Source organism: Microcebus murinus, chromosome 2 (genome assembly GCF_040939455.1).
Source record: "Microcebus murinus isolate Inina chromosome 2, M.murinus_Inina_mat1.0, whole genome shotgun sequence".
Lineage (NCBI taxonomy): Eukaryota > Metazoa > Chordata > Mammalia > Primates > Cheirogaleidae > Microcebus > Microcebus murinus.
Window position 1 is genome coordinate 45,940,918 of NC_134105.1, and position 17,759 is coordinate 45,958,676.

The 17,759-nt window shown below is 41.0% G+C and overlaps 1 protein-coding gene across 8 annotated transcripts in view; it reads left to right on the forward strand.

Moving 5' to 3' along the window:
- The window catches only part of FGGY (FGGY carbohydrate kinase domain containing), a 384,511-nt gene that overhangs the window by 90,176 nt on the left and 276,576 nt on the right, over positions 1-17,759 (forward strand). Inside the window, exon 1 of one of the 8 annotated variants that reach the window (XM_075998780.1) lies at positions 1,447-3,990. The exons of the other annotated variants lie outside the window; for them this stretch is intronic. The gene's annotated coding sequence lies outside the window, so the exon portion shown is untranslated. Of the gene's footprint in view, positions 1-1,446; positions 3,991-17,759 lie in introns of those variants that run through there. 8 annotated transcript variants of the gene reach the window in all.

Here is a 17,759-nt window from a genome sequence, read left to right on the forward strand (position 1 = left end):
TGCACTGTAAAGTCACTGTTTTTCCCTTTGTAATTAATAATTACCTTGTGGGGAGAGACTTTGAGACTATGTAAGTATCACGCTGCTAATCATACCTTTGCCAGCTAACTTTAGCATTTATTATTAATTCTTGCCTGCAATGATTATTCCTGTGATTTTGCCAGATGGTGTTTTCCCATGATTATAATTCCTAAATTTATTAACTGGATCTCCATGGTAAGTCGCTTTCCCCTTGCCTCATATTTGTTTATTCATTTGTATCAGTATGAACTTAGGAATTCTTATTTTATCCTATGGATTATAATCTACTACTATCATTATTGTTTGTAAATAGTCTCAGATTTAACCATCAGGAACCCCTTCACGTTGGCTTTTATGTCTTTTTGACATGTCTCCATTTTTTTTTTTTTTTTTTTTTTTTTAGTACGTCTTTGCGTTCTGGCACTATAAGATGTCATTTTGTTCTCTCCTTGCTCCAGGCCTGAGAGCAGCATACTCTTGCTGTGCTGTATCCTTTCTCGGGGTCATTCCATCCACCACAGTGAGATTTCCACCCTACCCAGTGCACTGACACTGCAGTCGTTAAGGTCATTGCTAAAGCAGTGGATGTTCTTTGTCCTTATGTTACTGTGTATCAGACACTTCGTGTGCACCATGTTGGATCTTCTCAGGACAATGGTAAAGGGAAGTTGCATCATCTTTGCTCCAGCTGCCATTGTGGCCACCAGATTTGCACAGGCTCTGAAAGACATCCTACAGTGTAAGCCACCTCATCCTGTGTGCTGTCCATTGGGTGGCATGGTGTTTGCCTGTTGGTGCCACCCCTGGATCTCACTCTGTGCCCACACATGTGCATCTGGATAGGAGAATTAATGCTGTCTTTCTCTGTCATGGATTGTTCTGAGATACAGTTCATGTGGCTCAGGGTATGGGGGAGGAGGTTGTGGGTGGTCCTATGGGAGGAAGAACTGGTCACTGTTGGTGGGGCCAGCCTGGTACTGCAGCCTCCTCGTGCCTCTCCCTCTTTGTCCAGCACTTCCCTCCTATTCCCTAAGATTGCATTACCTAATGCAGCACTGGTACATGAACCCTCTTGCTCAGGTCTCCTTTCTGGGGAACCCAGGTGAAGATGTGCTGTATTTAAAACCCACTCTCTTGGCCGGGCGTGGTGGCTCACGCCTATAATCCTAGCACTCTGGGAGGCCGAGGCGGGTGGATTGCTCGAGGTCAGGAGTTCGAAACCAGCCTGAGCAAGAGTGAGACCCTGTCTCTACTATAAATAGAAATAAATTAATTGGCCGACTCATATACATAGAAAAAAATTAGCCGGGCATGGTGGCGCGTGCCTGTAGTCCCAGCTACTTGGGAGGCTGAGGCAGGAGGATTGCTTGAGCCTAGGAATTTGAGGTTGCTGTGAGCTAGGCTGACGCCACGGCACTCACTCTAGCCTGGGCAACAAAACGAGACTCTGTCTCAAAAACAAACAAAAAAAAACCCACTCTCTAGAATCCTGTAACCTCCACAATGTCACATGCTCATTCCTTCATTCATTCATTTAAAACTTATTTATAGTGACTTCCTCTGTGTGAAGGATTGTATACAGATGGGAAAAACCTTGATCTCAATATTATTATTGTTGTAGAGGGTGCAGAAATAACCAAATAAAAATAATTCAGCTGAATGATAAATCCTCTGAACAAAATGCATCAGGGAGAGGGCGGAAAGTGGGTCAGCTGGGGACAGGTGTGGAGGTGGTTACTGAGGACGCTCTGAGGAGCGTGAACTTGTGAACTGAGAAGGGGTCAGTGGGAAGAAGTGTGCTGAGAAAAGACTGATTCAGTCAGGGGAAAGAGGAAGTGCAAGAGTCCCTCAAGCAAGTGTGCATAGCTGACTTGGTTTAAGAACAAGGAGGCCTATGCGGCTAAACGTAGCAAACAAGGAGCTAGTTGTTGGAGATGCAGCCAGGAGAGGTAGGCAAGGGCACTCCTTGTGGGATCTTATAAGGCAAGTTTCAAAGTTTGGATTTTTTCTAAATATAATAGGAGGTAACTGGATAGTTCTGGCAACAGAGTGACGTGGTCTGATTTACATTTTAATCAGCTATTTCTTGCTGCCAGGTAGAAAATGGATTGCTGTGAGATAGAATGGAAACAGGTAAGAGCCAGTTGCAACATGCCAGGGTGATCAATGGTTCTGGTCTGGACCACTATAGTAAAGATGATGGGAAGTGTACAGATTTGGGATATGTCTTGAATTTGATGGTGAAAAGACTTGATGTGGGGCAGGGTAGGTATCAAGCAAAGAGTAATCAAGATTCCTTAATTCCCTTGACTTTCATGATACCACATACATTGTACCTTTCTGACACTTCTTTCTGGGTATCATTCATAGATCACTTTCCTAGAGTCTCTTATTGTGTTAGTTTTCATAAGCTTCTGACCCTAGCTTTTTGTTCTTCTCATTCTTCCAGGGATTGGACAACAGAAGTCATGAACTTGCATTCCTATAGGATCCAAGAATTCATAGTACATGGAGGCACAGGCTGAGGTCAGCACACACACAGGCACCGTGAAAGTGGTGGCAACTTCAGTGGGCTGCATAGTGTGTACCCAGGCAGGCTTCCTAAAATGAGCTCTAGCTGAATGTGTTCCTGCAAGAGGGAATTCTGGCCTGGTATTGCACAGGCCAGAATTGGCCTCTTGATTTTTCAGTGCAAGCTAGAAATTCAGTTTTTTGTTTTTTTTTTTAATTCACTGTCTCAAGATTTTTATATATTGGCTCAAACATTTTTTAGAACTCTTGGGAACCAAAAAAAAAAGTCTGTATTCTAGATGTGCTCCTTGGGCCACTGGTTGACAACTTCTACTGAAATACTCTTTCTGGGGTAACTTGGCATACATGGGTTGGTTTTACTTGTTTACTTCATGGACTGGTGACTTCCAAATCAGTATCTCCAGCCCTGGTTTTTAAAAGCATTCTGACCACTGGCCATTGCTACGTGGCTTTTCCAGTTGTCTCTTACCACTATGCCAGGTTCAGATTCCCCACCAACCTGCGTCTGCCCTGCCAGTTCCATCGTAGTGATGCTCTTTCTCCTTGCAGGGGTCTGGGCTGAGGCCTGGCTTCAGTCGTGCCTGACAAACCACACATTCAGAAGTCCACTTCTGCATCTTGTTTGCTTTACTTTCTAAGTATCTTTCAAATGTGCCTCCTTTTCTCTCTTTCTACTGCTCTTAACTCACCATTCGGCTAGCTTTAGGAGCAATACAGCTAAGTCCTCATCATTATACCTATTTTACAAATGATGAAATTGAGACTTGGATAAAAAACTTACAATTTGTCAAATCATGCAGTAGCAAATGACAGCATTAATTTGAATCCAGGCAACATTATTGCTGAGCTGGTATTCTTTATCAGTACAAAATAATAAATGGCTCACCTGTATCATAGAAGATTTAAATGACAAGTGTGTAAGGAGACGTGGAAGTAATCAACGAGAATTACCTAAGATTGCTTATACCAGACATCTTCTAGTGAGCTGATCTTAAAAAGTCTATTTTCAGTTACAATATCATCTAGAAATAAAACAGTGCTTGTGAAGTACTCAGATGGTATTTGAAAGCATATCTTTCTCTTACAGATTTTTAGCTCTTCCTTGTTTTAAATACATTTGCTTCACCCATGAAATAAGCTGAGTCACAGAGAAACTCAGTAGAAATTGTGAATGTTCAGTGTTCACACTGAACGCATGTTAGGTTCATTTACAATATGGTCTTATAAGGGAATCCATGTCTCCGAAAGTAAACAAAACTGACCACTCGGACAGGGAGCCTTTGCCTGCTGTCCAAGTCCCATTTTTGGACAGGTGTTCTGGAGGTCATCTGCTCCTTCTGCAGCCTGTGCTCAGCTGTCCCCAGCAGACGGGCCTGCCCTGAGCTGGCTCCAGGAAGGAGATTCCGCCTGCCTTCTCTCTCCTTAACATTTCACAGAGTAGGTGATTATTATTATTATTTTTTTAATTATGGAAAGCCACTTGGCTTTCCTGTATTGTGACAGTGTGGCAATGCCCACTTGGCGGTCTTGTTTTCTGCTTACTTCATAAGATAGCTTTTCTTTTATGAATAGATAGACAAATTTTATTCTATCAAGATCAAGCTTATTCCTAGGTATGCTGATGGTCTGGGTTCAAACACAACCAAAAGTCTTTGCAAAAAGCCCTTGGGAATCTTTCCAACAAAACCTGTAATTGTGATGGTTAAAAGCCTGGACTTTGGATTGAAATTCTTAGGTTTGAGCCCCAGCTCATTTCTCTGAACCTATTTTTAATCTGTAAAATGGGAATAATAATATATACCTCATAAGATCATTATGCAGATTAAATTAAATAATGCTTGTGAATCCCTTAGTCAAGTATTTGGTACATAATAAGCACTCAATAAATGTTATTACTGTTGTTATTATAATATCAGTAATTATTTTATTATTGTATTAGTTCATATAATAGTTCTTCATCGAGCCTCTGTTATGTATTCTCCCTGCACAGCTCTCAAGTTTAAGGAACTTCAATCCCTGTTCCAACTACTGTTCTTAACTACTATTAAGCCATGCTTAGTTAACATTCCTTCCTGCCCAATTTCTAATTAATTAATTAATTTATAAACTCTTGTTGAGTATTTTCTATATGCTAGGAACTGCAGTAACCACTGCACATTTAAGAATAGTTTACTGTGAAGTTTCACCCCTTTTCATTTTCTGTTCCAGACTAAAAGCGCATTATTGTGATTCCTCAAATGTGCCATATTTCTGCTGACCTCCATGCTTTTGCACAGATTGTTCCTATGACCTGGAATGCCCTCTCTCACTTATCAAGCTGGCAGAGTTCTATCCTTAGCTCAAATCTCATCTGAAGCCAGCTCTACTCCCCTAGGGAGATTTAAGTGCTTTTTCTGTTATCTATGTGCTGTGCCTTGAGTATAGGATTCATTTATATATACTAGTCATGTGAGCGTATGTCTTATGACTGTTTACCTGTGTTTCTCCTCACTGGACTAGGAGCACTTTGAGGGCAGGGACTATGTTTGTTTACTTTGTATGCTTAACATAGTGCTTATAGGGACTCGAATCTATTTAAGTTGGATGGACAAATGGATGGGTGCATGGGAGAGAGAAGAAAAATGATACATGGATTAAAATAAATAAATGTAAGAGCCAGTGAATAAGTGACACAGTGACCTAACCTTAAGACCTTAAGATGTTGTTCCACTTGTGGGCGAGACAGGAATGTAAACATTCCCAGGGTACTATGACAAATGCTTAGAGATCCTCAGAGTGTAAATAGCAAGTAGTAGCCTGCAAATTCTGCCCATACATGTGTATTGTTTCAGTTACTTCATGTTTATTTGTTTAGTCTTTAAGGATTTCATTTAGGTACTGAACATCAAAATCGAGACTTGTAGCGTTTCAGGTTTGGCAATTCCAGGCCCTTCTGCTGCGTGGAACTGGATGCTGGATTTGAGAAGCAGATACTGCTATTCGTGTGAGCATGTGCGCTGTGGTTCTCATCCTGCCTCACTCATTTATGTGGCCATCCTGACCCTCAAATGTACTTGGGTTTGCAACCTCTGCTGTAAATGGTGCTTTGGAACTTGTCCATGTAGGGGGGTGAGAGAAGGGACATTTCAGTGTGGACAGAAGGAATGAGGGAGTCACAGTGAGTGAAAAGGCCTTGCTAGAGCTAGGAAAACCACATGGGATCTTAGAGAACTGTCAGTAATTCCTATCCACTTGGAGCACACAGAGCTTGTAGGGTACTAAAGGAGTGGGCTTAGGCCAGAGAAGCCTTCAGGAGCCCAATCATGGGATGTTTCTGTTTTCTGCTAAGGAGTTTGGATGTCAAATTATAATAAATAGAGAGTCAGTGGAGTTTTGAGCCAAGGAATGACATGGTCAGACTTGCATTTGAAAGGTCACTCTATCCTTGGTAAGACGAATGACATGCAAAAAGGACAGGAGTGGGTGCGAGTAGACTCAAGAGGAGGGTGTTGCTCTAGTTCAGTGGTTCTCAAACTGGGGCAGTTTTACTTCTCAGGGGACATTGGCAAAGTCTGGAGACATTTTTGATTATGTGTCGGGGGGTGCTGTTGGCATGTTGTGGGTAGAGGCTAGGGACGCTGCTAAACATCCTATAATATACAAGAGAGCCCCCCCAACGACAAAGAATTATCTGGTCCCAACTTTCAGTAGTGATGGGGTTGAAAAAACCTGCTCTAGTCCAACAAAGACATAAAGAGGACAGGAGCTTACTAGTGACAGCACATGTCCTCTGAAAGGGACAGAGTCAAAGTGTATTTAGGAGATGGATCCAGCAACTGATTATTTGATTGTGGTTTATTGAGGGGAGAGAGAAGGAGGATGTCTAAAACCAATAGACAAAGCTGAGCAGCATTTATAAATAAAGAAGAAACCAGCCTTTAAAGGGTAACTTAAAGCTATGAGTTCCATCATTAATTTCTACTGATTAAACAATGAGCACATAAAAAGGCAGCTTCTTATCCATTTTTCACCTTTAAGATAGACTAGTATATGTAATTGTATTGGTAACTACCGAATTTAGCCTATTTTGGAAAAAAATATATAGAAAGGTTATCATTTATACTTTGGTACTTTTTTCTGAGACTCTGTTGCCCAGGCTAGAGTGCTATGGCTCCAGCTTAGCTCACGGCAACTTCAAACTCTGGGCTCAAGTATTCCTACTGCCTCAACCTCCCGAGTAGCTGAGACTACAGGCTTGTGCCACCATGCCCGGCTCATTTTTTCTATATATTTTTAGTTGTCCAGCTGATTTCTTTCTGTTTTTAGTAGAGACGGGGTCTCGCTCTTCTTGCTCAGGCTGGTCTTGAACTCCTGAGCTCAAACGATCCTCGCACCTCAGCCTCCCAGTGTGCTAGGATTACAGGCATGAGCCACGGCGCCCCGGCCTATACTTTGATACGTTAATTTGCAAAGATTTTGACATTCAGATTTTGAAGAAAAGTCATGAAGCCAAGGTAAGTTTATGTGTTCTCCCTGGCCATGTTCCTGCTGTTTTTCTCCCTGTAGAAATAAGAAAGAACTCTCTGATCCTTTAGTATATATCCCCCACAAAAATCCACTAGAAAGTAGAAAATGATGAGGATGACTATTAAAATGTGTTGAATTTTTCTTGTGCCATTCCTAATTTGACACTTGTTCTTATTGGTTATGGGAAAATGGAACTTGGGGTTGACAGCTCTTAAGCCTTCCTTATGCTAAAATGAATTTGCTGTATTCTGTTGTTACAGGAAGTTCAGTTTTTGAAGGCCCAAGCACAGGACTGGGGGTGGGAGTGGAAAGGAAAGGTTGATTCGTGGTGACCTGGCATACCTAACTCCACTTTGGAAAAAGCCTCTTTAAGTCCCAGATCTATACCGCAAATACTGCTTTATCCAGGTTCTGGTTATCTTGTGGGTTCATTCATGGTAGACAGATTCAGCAGGATTCTGAGAAACGGGATGGAAAATCCACTTAACCTCCATGTCCATAGAATAATAGCTGCTCTTTGTCTTCCCCCTGGGAAACTGCCCTTGTGTGAGGTGGGAGATGGCCCCACTGGTATTCATCCAGTACCCACTGGACACCTGTGTCCCTTCTGTTTTGTCAGTGTATCAGCTAGGGTTCCCCAAGAAGCAGGTGGCACACTCAAGTGGGGTAATTTGAGAAGAGTGGACAAGTGTATGGAAACCACAAAAAGTAGTGCAAGACCCTGAGCTATCAAAAGTGGGGCTGGTACCCTCTCTGGGCCCAAGGCTCAGGGGGAAGGGAATGTTACTAGGTCCTGGAGAAATTGTTGTATGCAGAGGTTCACCTGCGTGACCTCTGGGAGAGAGCCACAGCCAGAACACACTTTCTTCTTGCCTGCTGGTATACCTCTGTGTCCCCCATCAGCTGAACCTGGCTGGAGGCCAGAGCTGGGGGAGCTTTATGGGCATGGTCCATACGGATCAGCATAGAAGGCAGGGTGGAGAAGGTTAGAGATCAAATCTGAAAAACAAATGGAAGATGTCTGGGACATTTGGGCATTCTTTCTGTTTGGTTGGTTCTTGTGGTCACATATTTGTGGAGGGGTGAGGTGGTGTTGGAGACCGTGCTTTGGAGTCAGGGAGTCTGGTACAGGATCACATCTGCCGGGCTTGATAGCCAAGCAACCCTCAGCTCTAAGTTCAGCAAGTGCCTATTTCCTCACCGTATAATGGGGGCAAAGGTAATACCTACATCGAAAGGCTTTGGGAGAATTAAAAGGAAAATATGTAAGTGATATTGACAGATTTGGAAGAAGCTATATTAAAATGTGAGCAATATACCTCAAAAAAGTTGTTTTTCTATGTAAAAAAGATACAACTGTGTTGTGATTTCACAACAAATGATTGATTTTTTTTCCTCTGTTATAGTTTCTTGTATTCTAGATTTCCTACCATCAGAAAAACAAAGACATCCATAAGTGCTATTAAGAAATATGTTAGTGCTGCCCTTGAAATTATTATTGTTGGCTAATATTGTGTCCTCTGGGTTAGGGGGGTGTGGGAATGAGCAGCTGCAGCAGAACTGGCTTGGCTGTGTGAAGACTGTAGTGAATGTGTTTGTCATTTCCTGTGATGTGACCAGAGGCCTCATCACCAGGAAGCCTTTGGCCCCTCGGGTGCTTCTCTTCTCAGCTCCTGTAGCTCCTGGGCTGCCCCCACCACTCACTGCATATTACACTTAGTCCTTCTGCTAGACTGTGATCTTCTCTATGTCCAGAACTGTGTTTTACTCATCTCCACTCACCAGCATTGTCTTGTCTCTAGCATTGTCTTGCCTCTAGCATTGTCTTGTAAATGCTGTCTTCATTCTTGTTGCCCAGCTTCCCCTACATGGCTACAGGGAGCTCTTAGATTCACACATTGTAGCTTCTGCAACAGAGCAATTGACCTGTGCTTTTGCCTTTTTCTAGTTCTAAAATCCTGGGGAAGAATTCTGATTAGTTTCATTTGGGTCAGGTCTACATCCCTTACTGAATCAACCATACCCATGGGAGAGGTATGTTACCATTATCTCAGCTTTGGTCAAGTGCCCATTCTCAGGGGAATCTGTTGTGGCCAGTAGGGTGGGGTTTGTACAATTATGACAGGTCTTATTTCAATCAATTGGTTGCAGTGGAGAAGGGAATGAATCGGTTAGGAATGCTTTCAGCTGCAGTGACATGCAAAGAAGCCCTTATTTAAATCAGTTAGTTGCAGTGGGGAAGAAACATGTATCAGGAATGCATTTCTAAGGGAGCAAAAATTTGTTCTTGGGAGATGAAAAAATCTTAGATGTTACAGTTGTTTGTTGTCGCCTTCTAAAGCTCATCCTTACCTAACAATGTAAACAGATACACTGTCTGTGGTATTAAAATCTCATGAGGGCAGGGATAAGAAAAAGAACGTCTCAAAAGGCTCCTTAGTGGAGGTGATGGTGAAAAAAAGCTTGTGAAACAGTGAGTTACAATAACAGTAATAATGCCAAACATTTATGTAGTGCTTACCATGTGGCACAAACTGTTTTGAATGACTTTTATATACTGTTAACTCACTTGGCAGTATGCCTATTTTACAATAGCTTAAATAAATAGGCTTGATTTCCCACTCTCACACTCCTAAATAACAAAGACAAAAAAGGTGATTTGACCATGTCAAGGTCAGCATATCTTTAATTCTTTAGTCTTTTTGCTCATGCTAGTTGCCTCATGATTATAAGATAGTTGCTGCAGCCCTAGACATTATATGCACCTTCAGTGCTGGAAGAACAGGGAAGAATTGAGGAGACAGCAGCATCTCCTACTCTTCCTTCTTCTTCTTCTTCTTTTTTTTCTTTTTAAATGAGAAGACCAAAACATTTCCCAGGAAACTTCCCTGCCTGTTAGACTTCTGCTAAGGTCTCACTGGCTGGAATTACGTTGCTTGGCCACGTTTAGCTGTAGCAGAAGCAGAGAAGGTGGAGAATAAGGTTATCATAGTTGCCTCAGACCTATACCATCCAGTATGTAGCTGCTAGCCATATGGCTATTTAAAATATTTTATTGAGATATAAATTTATATACCATAAAATTCACCATTTTAAGTGTGCAGTATTTTAGTATGTTCACAGGGTTATGCTAGCATTATCTACTTATTGCAGAACATTTTCATCACCTCTTTGTAGCCACTCCCCTTATCCCTGTACCCCCAGCCATTGGCAGCCACTAACCTTTTTATCTCTGTATCTCTATGGATTTGGTTAGACATTTGGCTTAGCTTCTTTCATTTGGCATAATTTTTCAGGGTTCATCCATGCTGTAGTATGTATCAGTATTTTTTTTTTTTTTTTTTTTTAAGAAATGGGGTCTTGCTCTGTCACCTAGGCTGAAGTATAGTGATTGACAATATATACTTATCCTTAGCTCACTGCAACCTCAAGTATCTGAGCTCAGGCAGTCCTCTTGCCTCAGCCTGCCAAGCGGCTGGGATACGTGGCTAACTTTTTTATATATTTTGTAGAGACAGCATCTTGCTATGTTGCTAGGCTCATCTTGAACTCCTAGACTCAAGCAGTACTCCTGCCTTGGCCTCTCAAAGTGCTGGGATTATAGGTGTGAGCCACCACACCTGCCTGTCCTCAGTACTATTTTTTTTATCAATTCCCTTTTTTCTTTTTGACTTAGTAATATTCTGTTGCATAGATGTATCATGTTTTGTTTATCCATTCATCTGTTGATGGATATTTAGGTTGTTTCACTTTTTAGTTACTATGGATATTGGGTTCTATGAACATTCATGTACAAGTTTTTATGTCAACATAGTTTTCATTCCTCTTTCAGTTCTATTGAGTATATTCCTAGGAGTGGAATTGTTGGGTTATATGGTAACTCTATGTTTAACCCTTTGAGGAAATGTCAAACTGTTTTTCAAAGCAATTACAGCATTTTATACATCCTGGTAGGAATGTGTAAGGATTCCAATTTCTCTACCTCCTTGCCAACACTTGTTATTTTCTGTTTCATTTTTGTTTTACCTTTTATTATAGCCATTCTAATGGATATGAAGTGATATTGTGGTTTTACATAATGACTACTGAATTGAGCATATTTTATGTGCCTATTGGCCATTTGTTTATTACCGTTGGAGAAATGTTTGTTCATATACTTTGCCCATTGTAAAATTGGTTTATTTGTATTTTTATTATTGAGTTATAGTCGCTATCTAAATTTAAATTAATTAACATTAAATACAATTAAAATCTCAGATCCTCAGTCACACTGGTCACATTTCAAGTGCTCAATTGCCATGTGTGGCTATATTATTGAACAACTGCAGATAAAGAGCATTCCAGCATTGGAGAAAATTAGATGACACTGGCTTAGAGCCATCATAATTGATCACTTAGAACTGGGCAGATGGCTTCTCTATACAAAATCAGGGTTTTGTTAAGCTAAGAAATGATGGGGGAATGTATATGAAATGTAATTATAGAACATTCTGCAGAAAGAGTAAGGTGTCGTGGTCCCAGAAGAGATGGCTATGAATATTCAGCATGTATCTGCAAAGATGCATCCAAGTTTACCAAGGGATGAACTAGGGTCGGGGGAGTGGTATGGCAAAATTCTAGACCAGGTGTTGGGAAACATTTTTTTTTGTCAAAGGATCAGATGGTAAATATTTTGACTTAGTTGGCCTTGTGGTATCTATTGTAACTATCCAACATTTTCATTGTAGTGAAAAAGCAACCTGAGGCAAGACATAAATGAATGGGCGTGGCTGTGTTCCAGTATAACTGTATTTACAAAACCTGCTAGTGGGTTGCATTTGGCCCATGGGCCATAGTTTTCTAGGTATGATATATATAGAAAGGTACAAATGCTCAAAGGAGCCTGGCATGCTGAAATAAAGGGAATGGTAAGATCCTTGGCGTGACGGGAAAATAGGCTGTAGAGACCATAGCTGTATAGAAGGTGTGAAGAGAATCTGGGACCAGATGGTAAGGAGTCCTCAGTGCACGTCAAGGTGGTTTTGTTTTACTTGCTGTTTTTGGTGGTGGTGGTATATATTTTTTTAAATCCTATAGGTGACAAGAAGCCATCAAAGGTTTTTAAGTAAGAAATTATATGATTAGCGTATTTGCTCTTTAGATAACCCTGTGTCAGCATTGTGAAAATTATACTGGAGGAAGTGAGAAGAGGTAAAAAAGACCAGTTAGGAAGCTGTTGAAGAGCCTGAAGAAAAGCAGTATTATAAAGTAATTTTGTTAATAATTATATCCATCTCCTAATCATGCCAGATAATAGGCTGTTTACAGTATAGCATTGACTGTGAACAAGTTATTTCTCTGTGTCTTGGATTAAATGAAGACCTTGTAATTATTCCACTAATTGCATCAATATGAACATAGACAACAGAGCTGGTAATACTTATCCTGACTAAACTATGCACTGTGAGTTAGATAAAAAGCAGTATTGATTTAAATGAGGTGTGAAGAGTGGGACTTGGACATGCTCTTTTCATATCCCAGGAGAATCACCCTGGAAACGTGGAAAATTGGTACTAAGTATTAATCTGACAACATCTGTGACCCTTGGAAAGTTGTGAGACTGGAGTTGTACGGGGAGACTTGCTGTGGCCTAGGAAGGGTTGGCTTCTAAATGGGGTAGTGAGCTCAGTCTCCACGGCTCACTTCTGAAAGGTCCTGAGAGGGGAAAAGGAACCTTGATGAACTGCTAATTTATGATGTTAGGCCCAGAGTTAAGCATAACATGAAGGTTGGCCTGGGAGTGCCTGCCATCCATGAAGATGAATTATCCGTGTGGGCTTAGAAAATCGCGAATGCAAATTATGTGTCCATGGATTCTTTTTTTTTTCAACATGTAATCCTAGCCTGTGAGTACACAGGCTATTTTCAAAGCCAATTTTGCAAACTAACAAGAACTCTACAATAAATGCTGCAAAGCTGTTGATAAGTTGGTTTTCCTGTTTGTAAGCATATTAGTTCAGAACCCTCTGAAGTTTAATTCAAAATGAAATAATATGCAGTGGTTTCTGACAAGTCTTCATTTTGTGACCATACTCTTCAAGAAAGCATCTTGGCTCGTTCACTAGTTAAATCCTCACAAATTCCTAAAATTATGAAATCTGAATTTATTATAAGCAGCAGCTTTGGGCCCTTCACAAGGCAAAGTTGTACCTCGCCCCTGGAATGAAAGTGAAGGAGCATCTCATGTGCACAGCTTCAGTCCTTCTGCACATCCTGCCTCCAAGTGCTGGGAGCACCAGAAAATGTCTCCGGAATCTGATTGTGGATCTATGTCCAGAAGGAATTAGGAGTATTTCCAAGGGTGAGGCAGACAGAGGTCATAACATCAGAAGAGACTGTCCCTTTGACAAGGCCTGCTTCCTGGGGTGGTGGGGATGCCCTCCACAGGTGGTGTGAAAACAGGACTCTGGCTGCTTTGCTGACAATACCCAAGTAGAGGCTGTGGCTCTCCTCAGATATCAGTTTTTGATATTGTTTTGGGGAGGTGGGATGAGAGGAGTGAGGAAACCTCATCCATTTTGTGAATCCAATATACTGGGGCAGAAGGGGATGACTAAATCCAGGGCATTTGGAGTTCATTGAATTTGTCAAATTATTTTTCAAGCTTATAGGTTCAGGATCTCCCTAAATGTATTTTTCTAGGCACTTGTACCCTGGTGTCCATTAAGGGAAATGTACTCCGTATGTTTCTGATTCTTCTATTCTTCCTTCCTTCCTTCCCTCCCTTCCTTCCTTTCTCCCCTCTCCCTCTCTTTCCTTCTCTTTCCTTCTCTTCCCTTTCCATGGCACTTCAGTTGGATTGATAACAAAAGAGGACACATATTTTATATTAATATCAAACTGGCAGGTATACTTAGGATGCGTTATCATGGCCACACAAAGGCCTGGCACTTTCTGGGGTCCCAGATGGGAATCGCAGACTTCCAGAGCATGCCTTGACCTCTGAGTAGCCTCACTGGGCTGAGGTCAAAACTTGACGAGACTACCTACCCCACAGTTAGCCATTGCAATCTGTTTTTTAAAAACTTCACCAGTATTAGAGTATGAAGGATTTGGGTTGAAGTTAAGGACACTTCCTAACTTTTTATTGTCAGTCTTGATGTTTAAGGTAGATGTTGGGATTCTACCTTTACTTTGTTACTATAATTTGGAATGATCTCTTCTTGTGTTTGAGAGTTTGCTCTGAGGTTGATCTGATTCAATCATTGCCTGAGTAGAAAAAGAGATTAAGTCATTGGATTCCAAACTAGCCTCAGAAAGTAAGTCATGATGGTGAGAATCATCTGGAAGGGTTTTAACTTTTATTTAAATTTTTTTTTTTTCTTTTTAACCAAAATCACAAATTCCTCTGGGAATTCTGATCCGGTACCTCTGGGTGGAAACAGAATCTAAAGAGCTGTAATTTTATCAGCTTTCTACATGATTCTCATGAATCATGCAATTTACTAGATTTGCATCATCATGCGATTTACTAGATTTGCGATTTACTAGATTCAGTGACTTTTAATAGATTGGAGGGGCAGATTGAGATCATATTTCCATATAGTTCTGCCTTATAAAAATGGGCAAGGCAAGTTTTTCATTGGTGTTATTGTTTTTAATTATTTTTACTTAAAGTGACTTCCTTATGAATACGACTTTGCATATAGTAGTTACTATGTAAGCACTTGGTAAATAAACGGTGAATACAAAAAGGAAAGTCAAGAAAGTGAAAGGCAAGTAATTCTTATTGAATGCCTACTATTATGATAAACTTGACTCATAATTTATATTTTCCTCTTTAATGTTAGTCTCGGAATGCAATGATTGTTATCCAGTCTTGTGTTCAATAAAATTAAAGCCCAGAGAAGTTTAGTATTTTACCCAAAGTCACGTAGTAAACTTGTGGCAGGAGGGGTGTTTGAGTCTGCTGTGCCAGGCAGCCTTTCTGAACACTCCAGCCTGTTTCTCAATTCTTTCTTGGTTCCAGGGGATTGTATAACAGGAGGGGGAATCTCTTTAGATCAGGAAACTGGACCCATCAGGCAAGCCTCCAGAGCTTCCTTTACTGGGTTGTACCATTATGTTTGTTTTTCTCTGTCCAATACTGGGTAAAGGTCTCCCTGAAAGCCATTGTCACTGCTAGAATGCCAGGTGTGATCACTGGGAAACTGTTTGGCAAAGGAACGTGGCAGCCAAGGCACAGAAGGCTCTCACAGGTGGTTTGCTTGTATCTGAATTTTATTTTTTTTTTGGCACCTTGTGACAGGCCTGAGAATGTTGGAATTTTGTGCCAACGTGGTCACCATTTAGCATGTTGGATTCTCTTATGGCGTGAAGATCAAATTGTCAGATGCCAAGAAAACATCTCCCCAGTAGATTCCAGGCACTTGCTATTGCTCACCTGGTATATTGCAACAGCCTAGCTACTGGTCTTCCTTCCTGCAGCCTATCTCCTGCTTGCCAGCTTCCTTTCCTCAGAGGGGATCCTCTTACAAATACAGGTCTGATTATGTGCCTCCACTGTTAAATCAGTTCAGTGACTCCCATTTCCTAGAGGGAAACATCTGAGCCCCAGAGCATAGCCCTGAAGACCCTTCCTGGTCTGGCCATGTCTCTCCTACGGCATCTTCCACTCCTCCCTGTTTCAGGCAGGCCAGACCACCTTGGCTTGCTAAGGGTGCCGTGGGGCCTTGTACTCTCATACCTCTCTCTTTCTTCCAGCTGGAGTTTCCTTCCTCCTTTGACCTGCCTGGCAAACTCCTATGCATCCTTTAAATCCTACTCTTCTGTGAAGCCTTCCAGCAGTTCCTTCCTGCGCACAACCATACCATATTGTTGATAAACAATATAAACCATATTGCTTGTAGATGTTTGCCTGTCTTCCTCTCTAGGCTATAGTGGCCTCTTTGGGCAATGTGTGATTGTTTTCAATACCCTTCACAATACCCATGACATAGAACACTCACCATCATTGTGGACTAATTCAAAGAAAACTTGAATGAAAAGGTAAGTAAAGATGATTACCACAATCAGCCAAGACCTGAAAAGAAATTAATAGTCAATGTACAATGTTTGAGAGCCTTCGATGTGTCCTATGGCATTTAACTGTGTTAAATGCCATAGGAAATACAGGAGGGGCTGGGGTGCTGTGCTTGGCAGCTTTACAGCCCATTTTAGAAATAGAATTAATACCTGTAAAGAATGAAAAAGAACCACAAGAAAATATACAATTTAGTTCTAATTTGTTTGGTGCTTGGCAGTAGCTGGTTTTTCCACGTGTTGATTGTCTGTCTTCCTCCTTGTACTGTGAGCTCCCTGAGGGATTTTGTCTTAGCTGTTGTATCCCCACACACAGAACAATGCCCAGTTCACACTAAGTGTTCAGTTACAAGTTTGTTCAATGAATAAATGAATGGAAGGCACTGCTCAGTGCTATCTGGGGTCATAGGAAAGCATGACTAATGTGGGCTGAAGTGGCCAACCAGGGCTTCACACATAAGCCATTTTTGCAAAGGATTTAGATGTTGAAGAATCAGTATAAGAGTTGGTTGTGGGCTTTAGTCTTAGAAGAGTCAGAGTTTTAGAAAGGCTCTGGCCATATCAGAAAGAATATGGGTTTTAGACCAAAGATATCTAGGTTCAGATATGGACTCTTTCACTTACCCGCTATGTGACCTTAAGATTTCCAGGTTTCAGTTTCCTTGCCCACAAATTAGGTTAATATTACTTATTTTCCTTAGAGTATTCTTGTAAGCAATAAAAGTGATATATATAAAGCATGTTTCATCATGCTGAGTGTATATTAGGCTCTCAATAAATGGTAAGTAAAAGCTTATATATGGGTATAGTGTGACTAAAGTACTTGGGAAACATGGATTCTTTCAATGAGGTGGTTAAATTTGATTAAATTTGCATGATTATCATACTGTCACAGAACAATCAGAATTATAATAGAGTCTAGTGTTTTGTGGCTATTTTCATAAGCTTTGGATATTTCTCTTACATATCTGTACTTTTTTTTAACATTGGAAAATTGGATGGGGACTGTGCCCCCGAGTTACCTGATATATTTAATATATTTAATAGATGTCTCCACTAACATTACACTTTTGAAGGGAGGGGGAACAATGTGTAGAGAAGGGAGAGGGGAATGAACTTTGTAATTATATAAAAAATTAGAGCTACACTTCCAGAGACAGACTACGCACACCTGACTTTCCTTCTGCAGGCATCCGTGTGTGTATGATACAGATGCTGTTAGAGCCCTCACTCTGGTGGAGATTCTTGCCTCTGCCTCATTCTTCCACTTCATCTTATGCCATCTCTCCCTCTCTCCCTGATTTCCAGACACCTCTTCTTCTTTTGAGCATACCAAGTTCTTATTTGGCTCAGGTTCTTTGAATTTACTGTTCCTTTTGACTGAAATTCTTTTCCTCTTTTCATTTTTCAGAAAATCAGCTGGCTCCTCCTCCTGTAGTGGCATTGGAGCAAAATAACGGAATTGAGTTTTCAGTGTTTATTTTAAATAATACCAAGGAATAAGATTTTAAGAGTATTTACAATTGTTAATTTTTTATTCATGGAATTTAATTAGTTTCAAATAGGGACCTGTAGGAATGTGTGAGGAGGCTTTCCTCTGGGCACTGCTGGTGGCCCTGCTTTTGATGTCAGTCCCCTTG